The sequence below is a fragment of the Bubalus kerabau genome, chromosome 11 (genome assembly GCF_029407905.1).
Source record: "Bubalus kerabau isolate K-KA32 ecotype Philippines breed swamp buffalo chromosome 11, PCC_UOA_SB_1v2, whole genome shotgun sequence".
Classification (NCBI taxonomy): Eukaryota; Metazoa; Chordata; class Mammalia; order Artiodactyla; family Bovidae; genus Bubalus; species Bubalus kerabau.
In genome coordinates, this window is record NC_073634.1 from 48,629,002 (window position 1) to 48,641,028 (window position 12,027).

Sequence of the window (12,027 nt, forward strand, 5' to 3'; positions counted from 1 at the left end):
ACCAGGGATCGAACCCACTGCATTGAAAGTGAAGTCTTAACCACTGGACTGCCAGGGCAGTCCCTTAGGTAATCCTCTTTTAAAAACACTTCATTGGTATTTTATTTTCATTTCCTTAAAGAGGAAAAAAAACCAACAACAACCTCAAAATAAACACTTTTGGTTACCAGTAGGAAGACACTAATGATTAAAAGGATTAAGAGGATCAGATTCATTACTGTCAATTGAATCCAATTTAATTCAGTTCAATCCTTATCAATATCTGTTTCTCAAGATGCTCAATGGACATTCCTATAAACAGTCTTCCGGAGTGACATGTCTTTTGCTCCCATGTTCACGTCTGCCTTACACGTTATTAGTACCGTTTATCAACATGAGTAACAGTGCACAAAGCCCTGCATCCTCCTATCTCTCTGTCTTTTGTCTGTTTCCATCTTTTGTCTGTTTCCAGGTCTTTGATTGCTTGGGTCCTACTGACTGGGCTTTCTCTCTCTCTTTCTCTTTCTCCTGCACAAACGCAGAAGGGTTCCCTTGTAGAGGAGGGCAGGGGAGGGAAGATGACTTTGATGGCCCCAGGAGCCATAACTGCTGCTTCAGTAAGAGGCTCAGGTGTGACGTGTGATGAAATCCCCCATGTTCATTCACAGGGAGACAGCCCTGTGTCAGCAGCAGAACCCTCTCCCCACTACCACCTTCCCGGGGTCTGCCAAGCTCAAGTGCCCAGCTGGAGATGCTGTGCCTGTTCCAACATCCACCTTCCTTTCTGTTTGTTTACTTGTTCAACTGCACTTGCTTATAAAATGAAGCGCTTCGAAAAGTCCTTTTCTTCCTATTTACTTAAATCCACCATCCCCTTCTTCCCTCTACTGAAGCTGGTCTATTCCTCATTCCACTGTTTCTCAGATTGGGTCTAAAAGTCCCACGGTGCTTGTTAAGGCAGGTTCCTGGGCTACATTCCTTGAAATTCTGATCCACTTTGTCCTGAGTGAAGCTCAAGGGTCTTTGTTTTTCTGGGGGATGCTCATGCAAGCAGTGCTCAGGGTGCTTTATGGGTCCCCATCCCCACCAAAACCCACCTGCCACCTTCAGCCTCTGCTCCACTGACATGCATACATGTGGCCTGTCCAGCATGGGGGCCTTAGGGTAGGGGCAGCAGGGAGGCTCAGGGGTCCCAGAGAGAGCATTCTAAGATCAGCTCTTCCAAAAGACAAGAAGAGGAAGCAGCTGACACCTTAAGGGCTTGGCCTGGAAACTGACCCGCATCAATGCCACCATGCTCTTGATGGGAGCAGTCACAGAGCCCACCACCTGGGGAAATTCTGGGGAGGGTCAAAGATGCCATTTCTCAGTGGGAGGATGTCAAAGAATGTGTGGCCATCTTTAATCCACTGCCCTCCCCACTTCTCAAGGCCAAGCTCAGATGCTGCCTCCTCCAGGAAGTCTCTCCTGCTTTCCCCTTGGGGCCAGGAGTATACTGCCCTCTGAGTTCCTCCAGGCCTATTTTTCTCCTCAAGGTTTCTTCCTTCTGCTTTATTTCTCTTTGACCTCTTCAAGTTGTTTGTTTTCTTTATTTCCCTGTAAAACTGACACCCAATAAATATTTGGTGAATGAATAAATGTTGCCATCGAGAGGTGAATCTGTAGTTACTCAGGTCTTGTATAAATGAGATCATTTCATATGTTTCTGTCTATTTTAAGTTTGCTATTAAAAAAGTACATGTTACATATAACAAAAACTCATAGCAGCCCAGGAACAGTATAAGGAAAGCCCCCTGAGTAGAGACCCTCCTCCAAGGCCAGCATAGAAACTGCCAACACCCAGAACTGGCAAGTGCAGGGTTAATCTGCATACTCAGTGGTGGGTCCTCAAAACTCCCTTCCTGTTTATTAAGCGAATTCCCACATTGGAATTTTAATAACTTTTGCCATTTCAAATAACTAACCGAAGCCAAAGGCAGGGAATGTAGGAAAGTTTCTTTTCAGCCTAAAAAAATACCGAGAAGGACAAAGTCCTTATTATGCACAATTCAGCTCCCGGGAAGGCTCGTTTAGCAGGGCTCTGGAGGGGCCAAGGACCCCACAAACAGACCCTCAATAGGGCCCCTCAGGAGGATGCCCTTAGTGCTGGGACCCCTCAGGAGGATATGGTCCTTCGTGATGGGACCCCTCCAGTGGACGTGGTCCTTAGTGATGGTGCTCCAAAGGCCACATGGTCCTTAGTGATGGGGCCCCTCAGGAGGACATGGACCTTAATGATGGTGCCTCATAGACAGACGTGGTCTTTAGTGATGGGGCCCCTCAGGAGGATGTGATCTTTAGTGATGGGGCCACTCAGGCCACGTGGTTCTTAGTGAAGATGAACATAGGCAAACGTGGACCTTAGTGATGGGACCCCTTGGGCCACATGGTCCTTAGTGAAGGTGAACCGAGATCCCCAGCTCTGGTATAAAGACAGTCAACATCTTGAAGAAATGGGCTTCAGATCCCTAAGGGGCTTGTGGTGAAAAAGAGATGACGCTACTAAAACAGATTTGCACATTAAACAGGGCCAGTTTCCAGTCTCTTCCTACGTTAAATTTGTAGCATTTTAACCAAAGCTGAGGAGACCCCAGAGACCTGGAGCAGATCACTGAGGTGGAGTGTAGCCCAGCTGCCCACGGTGGAACAAGCCCCCTGCACTTTGCCTGAAGTCCTTTGTCCTGTGGAGAAGGGAGCATGCACGTTCTCAGTATAAAACCAGAGCAGTGGCTCGATGACCTGGAGGCAAAGGATGGTGTCCTTGTGGGGGCATCATCATGGGGGCGAGCTGCTCCAGGCAGGAGGGGTCCCAGCCTTGGGCACCAAGACCGCAGCCAGAGGCTTGCTCTCTACACCTGGTCGTGGGGATACCAGGCCTCATAGTGGGTGTCCAGGGACTGGGCACAGATGGGCCAGGGGCCACAGGACCCACAGGGCCATCAGCCAGTGTGACATTCCTTAAGAAATGACTCAAAATAGTCTTATCACCTTTGACAGAGACACCCTGAATCCCAGAGCGATGGGACAAGATCTTGCTGTGGCCTCGCTCCTGTGGTCAGGGGTCAGCAGTGACTGAGCACTGCTGGGGTCTCTTTGGGGCCCAGTTAGAGCATTATCACCACATGGTCCATAGAGCTCCCCCAGGCTGCTTGGGCTTTTCCAGTTTCCTTTTGTTCTTGCTGTTATTTCATTTCATTGTTTGTTGACGCTGTGAATTACTGAGCACAGAATTTTAAGACAGTCGTGTAAGTGCCTTATATGTGTGTGCGTTTAGTCACTCAGTTGTGTCCTACTGTTTGTTACCCTGAGGAAGATAAGATTTCCCAGGCAAGAATACTGGAGTGGGTTGCCATTTCCTCTGCCAGGGGATGTTCCTGATCCAGGGATGGAACGTGTGTCTCCTGTGTCTCCTGTATTGGCAGGTGGACTCTACACCACTGAGCCATCAGGGAAGCCCTAGTGCCTTATGGGTAGATTGAAAATGTGGTTCAAACCAGCTCCCTCCAGCCCCCACGTGAGCATCCGGGATTCATTCCTTCTGCTAAGGCAGCATACTTTCAAGATGCTCTGCTCAAATACAAATATTCTTGATTAAGTGATAGCAGTATGATATCCTCCATTCACAGAGATGGAGAAGTAGCTGTGGTACCATCACAGGCAAGCCTCTGTCACCTCCAAGGTGTAGACACATGTTAGGCATAAAGGGCTGCCCTTGGAAACAGAACCTACAACTAAACGGCATTTTCCGATTCCCAAGTCCTTCCCAGGACCTGCGGGGCTTGCAGGAGTGACCCTTCCCCCTTTTACAGTTCAGGAACCTGGGTCTCAGAGGCTGTGACTTGCCAGTCAGTCAGTTGGCTGACTCAGCCCAGGCTCTGACACTCCTCTGGTCTCTATGCATCCTCAGACAGCCCAGAGACAAGAGGCTGTGCTGGGTGCCCTGCGTGGGGATGTGTAGGGGCAGATTCAAGTCCTCAGGACACTGTCAATCTAGCAAAGGGAGCAGAACACACACTAAAGTGTCAGGAGCAGCGGACTGTAGGTAGATTTTGCAGCTGTTTGAAAGCTATCTCCCAATGGGCATTTTAAGGTCCTCAAACCATCAAGGTTACTATTGTTAGGAACAAGAATGATAAAGCTTTATGTAAGTGATTGATGGTTTATCAGCATCTTCACATGGAATTCTTTATTTTAAACTCATGGTCTGGAGTGAGGGTCAAGTCTTTCTGCCAAATTTTGTCCCTCCATCTTAAGATTCTGCTCAAGAATCTTGTCACCTGAGATATTTATGCAGGAAATTTCCTTTTACCTTTGGTCAGTATAAAGCTGTTTATATCATCTTGGCATGCTAGTTTGAACTCATTTAGCTATTTCCTTTGGGAGATTTGGTCTTTGCTCTATTTTTTCTCCCCTGTGTGTGTGTGTGTGTTGCAGACTAGGAGGGAGGCAGCTTAAAGTCATTTTTGTATTTCATTCGTCAGACCCTCCAAGCTGGGGATGTGTATCCTGAGTCACTGTTTACTGCCCAGCAGGACCTGGCCCTTGCAGAGCTGCCTGCAGGCGCAGGAAGGAGTGGGGTGGCCCTGGGTGCTGGGGCAGCTCCAGGAATGGGGGGAGGAGAAGGGGCTTGTCACAGGGATGGACCCCAGTTACCCTTATTCACTATTCATGTTTCTCCTTGAAGGGCCCTGCCCCACATGGGAACAACAAAATTCACAAGGCACAGCCATAAGATGACCCCCTGCAAGACCATGGCAGATGTGACCATGCTTTGACCTTCCCTCCATCCGGTAGCCCCAGGCACCAGTCAGTGGACATAAAGTCCTTATTAGAGCCCCACTCCCTATCATGCAACCTGAGTTATTTTTAAATATTTTCATTAAAGTACAGTTGACTTGCAAAGTTGTGTTAATTTCTGGTGAACAGCCAAGTGATTCTGTTATGCACATACCTCTAATCCATTATTTTTCATATTCTTTTCCATTCTGGTTTATTACAAGCTATTGAATATAGTTCCCTGTGCTATACGGTAGGACCTTGTTGTTTATTTTACACAGTTGTGTATCTGCCATAGCATCATGGGTGGACCTAGATATGATCACGCTAAGTGAACTAAGTCAGAGAAAGACAAATACCTTCTGAGTTACTCACATATAACTTTCCCCTGCTTCCCCTGAGTGTCTAAGCCTGAAAACAGAGGCTAATCACATCCATGTTTTCTCCTGACTGCACTAGGGCGAAACTGAAGTCAAAGCAACAGCACACTGTTTAATGTGCGGGTCAAAGGGGTCTCAGGAATGTGTGCAGCTGTGTGTCCAGCACACGTCACTCTAGAACAGACTCTAACCCGCTGCCCACTCCTAGGTTCACCAGCTGAGGCCTGAGAGCAGGTCACCTAGGAGGGGAGCACATGTGTTTGACTTGAGGGAGGTAGTTTTAACTCCCACATCAGCCATGTGGAGCATGTGCCTGCAGCCGTGGAGGGAGACAGGGGTGACCCACAGGCCCCCACAGCTCAGCTGGGTCCATGACCCTCCTGGGCCTGTGTGATACTGCACCAGTCCAAGCCCTGGCTGAGTTAGGGCTTAAGACCCAAAGTGGCGCAATGCACAGAAATTTCCAGAGACAGGCTGCTCCTAACTCAACACGGAACCCTCCCACAGAGCGTTCTCCGTCAGGGTTCACGTAGGTACACTTGGGACAAAACCACTCTGCACTTCCTCTCTCACCCCCACAAGGCTGGCAACTGAGGATTCCAATGCTCTGACTCCAGGCAGCCGACAGGGCTGAGGCTGCCAGCCAGGGAATGGAGCCTGTCTCATTAGTGAGAGGCAACCAGGCTCCTCACTAAATGGTGGGGCCTTCATGTAATTTTAACATTAAAGCATTTTGTGCCTCTCCTGGAAGGGGCACATCTTTCTAGTAACTGTTTTCCTGCCCCTCACATACCCCCAGACCCCTGTTTCCAAGATTGGACTTATACCCTCAAAACTAAAACAACATTGCAAATCAACTTTACGCCAATAAAATTTTTTTAAAAATTGGACTTGGCTATAATGATTGGTTCCATCTCTTCTAAGCTCCCAAAGACATGCAGCAGTGGTGATTATACCAAGCATTTTGATTTCTTATATTAGTTGGTTTTTATACAGATCAAGTCATATTTTGCACAGCATGAAAGAGAGCCAGAAGTATTCCAATACTCTGCAAGAAAATAAAATTCTAGGGGTTAAATGTTTCCTTACAGCTCCAAGCAGCTCAAAGAATGCATAGGTAAAACTGTACATAGTTTCAAGGTCATAGTTTGAAGCTCTTTCAGGGGATGGGCTTCCCTGGTGGCTAAGTCAGTAAAGAATTCGCCTGCAATGTGGGAGACCCTGGTTTGATCCCTGGGTCAGAAAGATCCCCTGGAGGAGGAAATGGCAACCCACTCCAGTATTCTTGCCTGGAGAATCCCATGGACAGAGGATGCTGGCGGGCTACAGTCGGAGTCTCGAAAGAGTCAGACACATGATTTTGCAACTAAATCATCAAGGTGGGGGGCACATGTCTGCCTCTGGTATGGAGGGAGACTTAAATAACTTTGGTGAAATTTCAGAGAAAAACACATTGGCCCCAAATTGCTCTGTTTAAAAGAACCTGCTTCAATACCATGAAATCTAATACCTAAACCAACTAGATATTTAGTTGATGCAAGATATATTATCAAATGTTTTGGTGAAAAGGACTTCAATTAAATACTACTGACAATGGAATTCAAGTGAAACTAATTATCTTTACAAAGCTTAGATGCGCATTTTTTTCTGGGTCAGCTCTTTTTCCTTCATCAAAATTCCTATGATGGCAAACATGTGAAGATACCCATAAAGAAGATTCAGTCATTCATACTCTGCTCTGCATGTCTCATTACTTCCAACAAGGCAACCCTCTCACTTCCTCAAGCCCATTAGATGCTCAAACACTCAGGAGATTACTTAAACATCAATGATTAAAGGTATGCAGGTTATGCTTTGCAGATAAGCCATCTTCCTGCCTGTAGAAGCAGGAGGATTTAAAGTTTGTTCATTGATAGAATCAACTCCAGATCAAAAAAGAATGACAAATTCTTTAGAATGTAAAACAGTCACTTCCAGGACTACTCTTTTTCTGTTGTTGTTTAAATGTTACTCTATTTTTTTTTTTTTTTTTTTTTTTGGCTGAGGGTTATGGGATCTTAGTTCTCAGACCAGGACCTGCGTCCCTTGCATTGGGAGTGTGGGGTCTTAACCACTGCACCACCAGGGAAGTCCCCCAGGACTACTCTTTTAAGCTCGCAAATGTACTGTTAAAGGGAGCACTCTCATTCAAGGAAGTTACGTGTCTTTTGGTAAATGCCATGGAGCTGACTGTCCTCTGAATCCGTTATCAGGATGAAAAAGGCAGAGATGAAGGAGGAGAAAGAGACCGTCTGGTGAAGATTAGTCCCTTAAACAACTATTTTGCCCCTTCCAGTGCCGAAACGTTGACCAGACTCATTTCCTTGGGCTTCTTATCCACTGACCCTTCCTGTCCTGTGATGAAACAGCTGGAGGGCCACAGGCTCGGTCACCCTTGGTCATTCCTCTTTAGGACCACTGGTTGTCCATGGTGCGATCAGAGTTTGAAGGAATTGGCTGGAGAGTAGCTGAGCTTGGCTGCCAGGAGCTGGGAAGTCTGTGCAGAAAGGACCCGGCCAGACTTGTTAGGAGCTGTATTAGGAGGGCTGATCCCGCCAGGCTGGGGAGCTTATTCTGGTATCCGGCGGGGCACAGGTCAAGAAACAAGGGTGTCATGGGAGGAGACCTTGGATGTGTGGGTGGGGCTCCACATACTCCTCTTCTCCAGGACCAGCTCAGGAGAGAAAAACACAAGAGGACTCATGGTGAAGATCAGTGAATAAATAAACTCAGCCAACCTTGAATCTCGTCATCAAGGTAGTGGTTGGGAGCCAAGAGACAAAAACCCACAAAACAACCAAAGCAGAGACTCAAGAGGAGAAAAGTGGGGACAGGACTATAATCAGTAAATAAACATGGGTGGCAGGGTCATCAAAGCTCCAGCTGGGGGTGAACCAAAGCAGTGCTGCAAACACGGTGACCTTCACCGCTGCCAACAGAGCCCAAATGTGGTGGGTGAGGGTGGGAGGGTGAGGGTGGAGAGCGGGCTTCAGCCAGGCTCTTGTTATTACCGGGACTTACTGTAGAAACCGTAGTGCACTTCCACCATGAAGATTCTACTACAAACACACACACACACCCAAAAAGCCCAAAACAACAACAAAAATCTCAACAAGAGACCTCTTTATGGGATGGAAATGAAACCTACAGACTGTGCTAGCAAGTGGACATGGCCTGTGAGAGATGCTCCTCCCATGAGTCTTAAAAGGTATTTTAAAAAGATGTTTTAAAAAGGTTATTAAAAAAAGGAGTCTTAAAAAAGGTATTTCTTTAGAAAAATTATTATATTATTCTTATTGTCATTTTATTTATTTTTATTTTTTGGCTGTGCCACACAGCATGTGGGATCTTAGTTCCCTGACCAAGGATTGAGCCTGTGCTCTCTGCATTGGAAGCATGGAGTCCTAACCACTGAGCAACCAGGGAAGTGCCCCTCATAAGTCTTTTAAGGAATTTAAAGCAATTGTCATGTTCAGAGATGTCATTCTGCACATTTTCAAGTTTGGTTGTGCACATCACAACTTATCCACTATTGTAAAAAGGAATAAGTAAATAGAAAGTAAGTTTTAAGAATCACTGCAGCTTCCCTGGTGGCTCAAATGGTAAAGAATCCACCTGCAATACGGGAGACCTGGATTTGATCCCTGTGTTGGGAAGATTCCCTGGAGGAGGGCATGGCAACCCACTCCAGTATTCTTGCCTGGAGAATCCCATGGACAGAGGAGTCTGACGGGCTACTGTCCACAGGGTCGAAAAGAGTTGGACAAGACTGAGTGAATAAGCACACAGAGGCTTTTGTGTCTTGATTCTCCTGATGAAGACACAGGAGTCTGATCAGGAAGCCCTGAGCTGTTTCAGGTGAGACATGAGGGAGGCAGACAAAGGTGGTGTTGGGAGGGACAGAGAGATGTACACAGACCTCAGAATTCAGGACAGAGAATGGACAAGAGTTGGTGATGGGTTGTGGAGGATGGGATGGAGGGGGGGCAAGAGGGTGGATGTGCTGAAGTTGAAAGACCTGTGACTCACCCAGCAGGAGTGCCCAGTGGGTAGACAGATCTCCATGGCAGGTGTGGAGCTCGAGAGAGAGCAGGCTGGAGATGGTTCAGGGGCTGTCAGTATACAGGGGTCTCTGACTCCACATAACTGGAGAGATTCACCCAGGGAGGTGGCCTAAAGTGGGAAGGTGAGTGCCTAAGAGAGAACCTACAAAGAAACTGACATTTAAGGGCACTGTGGTGCTGTAGAAGACTCTTGAGAGTTCCTTGGATGGCAAGATCAAACCAGTCAAAGGTTTGAAAGGAAATCAACCCTGAATATTCTTTGGAAGGACTGATGCTGAAGCTGAAGCTCCAATGCTTTAGCCAGCTGACGCGAAGGGCTGACTCATTGGAAGAGACCCTGATGCTGGGAAAGATTGAGGCAGGACGAAAAGAGGGATGATAGAGGATGAGGTGGTTGGATGGCATCACAAACTCAATGGACATGAGTTTGAGCAAACTCCGGGAAATAGTGAAGGACAGGGGAGCCTGGCCTGCTAGGCCATGAGGTCACAAAGAGTTGGACATAAGTTAGCAACTGAACAACAAACCAAAGAGAAACCTAGAAATGCGATGGAGGTGAAGAGGGTTTGGCTATTTCTAAACATTTAAGTACTCCCAGAAAGGATTAGTTATTAAATTCTCATCCCTTTAGTATAAAGTGAAATATCAACTGTTCTTTTTCCTGAGAGGAAAAGGCATGAACACAGCAATCACTAAAATGGAGAAAGACCCATGGAAGGGCTGGAAGGAGAAGTCCCAGTTGTCTGCTACTCATAGTGGAACAGCGACCAACACTTTGCTCATCTGTGGCGTGGGGGCCCTCCCAATGCCTGCCCGCTCACCCCAGGGCTGTGGAGAGAAAGGGGGATATGGGAAAATCCTACCTGTGAGCTCTGATCCTCTCAGTGCTGTGTATTTGTGTGTGTGTGTGTGTGTGTGTGTGTGTGTGTGTGTGTGTGTGTGTCCCCCTAGGCCTGCTGTAACAAATTACCACAACTCACTGGCTTAATTTAACACACACTTGCTCTCTTACAGTTCTGGGGGCCAGAAGTCTTCAGTTAGTCTCACTGGTTCAATATCAAAGTGTGGGCAGGAACGTGCTCCCCGCAGAGGTTGCGGGGAGAGCCCGGTTCCCAGCCTTTCACAGTGCCCCGAGCTTCATGCCTTGGATTCATTGGCTCCAGGCTCAATGTTCCATCATCTAATCCATTAACATAGCATCTCACTCTGCAGTCACATCTCTGTGTGATCTTCCCTCTGAGCCCCTCTTGGAAGGACCCTTGAAGTCATACCGGGCCCACGCCGGGGATCCAGGACAGCAGGCCTCCCCCACATCTCAAGAACCCTGAGTTAATCACATAGCACTGTCTCTTTTACCAAGTAAGAGAACATTCAGAGGATGCAGAGCTTAGGACATGGGCATCTTCAGGACCATTAGTCAGGCAAACACACCATATGTGCCCTCTGGGGTGCAAGCGGGGAACTGGCCACATCTCAGGTCAAATCCAGCCCGATGTCCCCAGGCCCCTTTGTGTCCCATGTTCCCGTCTGAATGTGAGACCAGCGGTGCTCCGAGGGTGGTCCCGGGAACTGCAGTATCAGTGTGGGGGAACTCGATAGGAATGTACCATTTTGACCCCACCCCAGGCTCCTAAGATAGAAGCTCTGAGGTGTTTTAGGAGTCCTGCTGACGGTTCAGATGCAGGCTCTTGGTAGCTCAGGTCTGAGTGGGGTCCAGAAGGAGGAGGGCAGCCAGCTTTTCAGCAAAACCACTCAGAGCTTTAAGCAGGTAACATACTAAGATCATGACATCCAGTCCTGTCATTTCATGGCAAATAGACGGGGAAAAGATGGAGACGATGATAGACTTTATTTTTTCAGCTCTAAAATCACTGCGGACAGTGACTGCAGTCATGAAATTAAAAGATGCTTGCTTCTTGGAAGGAAAACTATGACAAACCTAGACAGTGTATTAAAAAGCAGACACATCACTTTGCCAACAAAGGTTTGTCTAGTCTAAAGCTATGGTTTTTCCAATAGTCATGTACGAATGTAAGAGTTGGATCATAAAGGAGGCTGAGCGCCGAAGAATTCATGCGTTCACGTTGTGGTATTGGAGAAGACTCTTGAGAGTCCCTTGGTCTGCAAGGAGATCAAACCAGTCAATCCTAAAGGAAATCAGTCCTGAATATTCATTGGAAGGACTAATGCTGAAGCTAAAGCTCCAATACTTTGGCCACCTGATGGGAAGAGCCATCTCACTGGAAAAGACCCTGGTGCTGGGAAAAATTGAGGGCTGGAGGAGAGGAGGTGGTAGAAGATGAGATGGTTGGATGGCATCATTGATTCAGTGGACGAGTTTGAGCAAACTCTGGGAGATAGTGAAGGACAGGGAAGCCTGGCGTGCTGCAGTCCATGGGGGTTCCTATCAGTTGGACACAACTGAGCAACTGAACAGCAACAACAGATCAGAACCCGAGGGGGAGGCCCTGGTAGGGGGTTACGTTCCCAAGTGATTCTGAAGTGCACCCACTCCTCGTGTTGGGACCCTACCACGAAACTTAGCCTTGTAAGGAGGAATCAGGGCTTCTAAATCAGGGCTTCTCAAACTTGAGGAGGGTCAGAATCACTGGCAGGCTTGTTGGGACTCAGATTCTGTACCCCCTTCCTCCCAGTGCTGGGCCAGCAGGTCTGGGCAGACCTGGCTATGTGCATTTCTGACAAGTTCCCAGGCAATGTCCACAGAGCTGGTCAGGACCCCACTTGGAGGA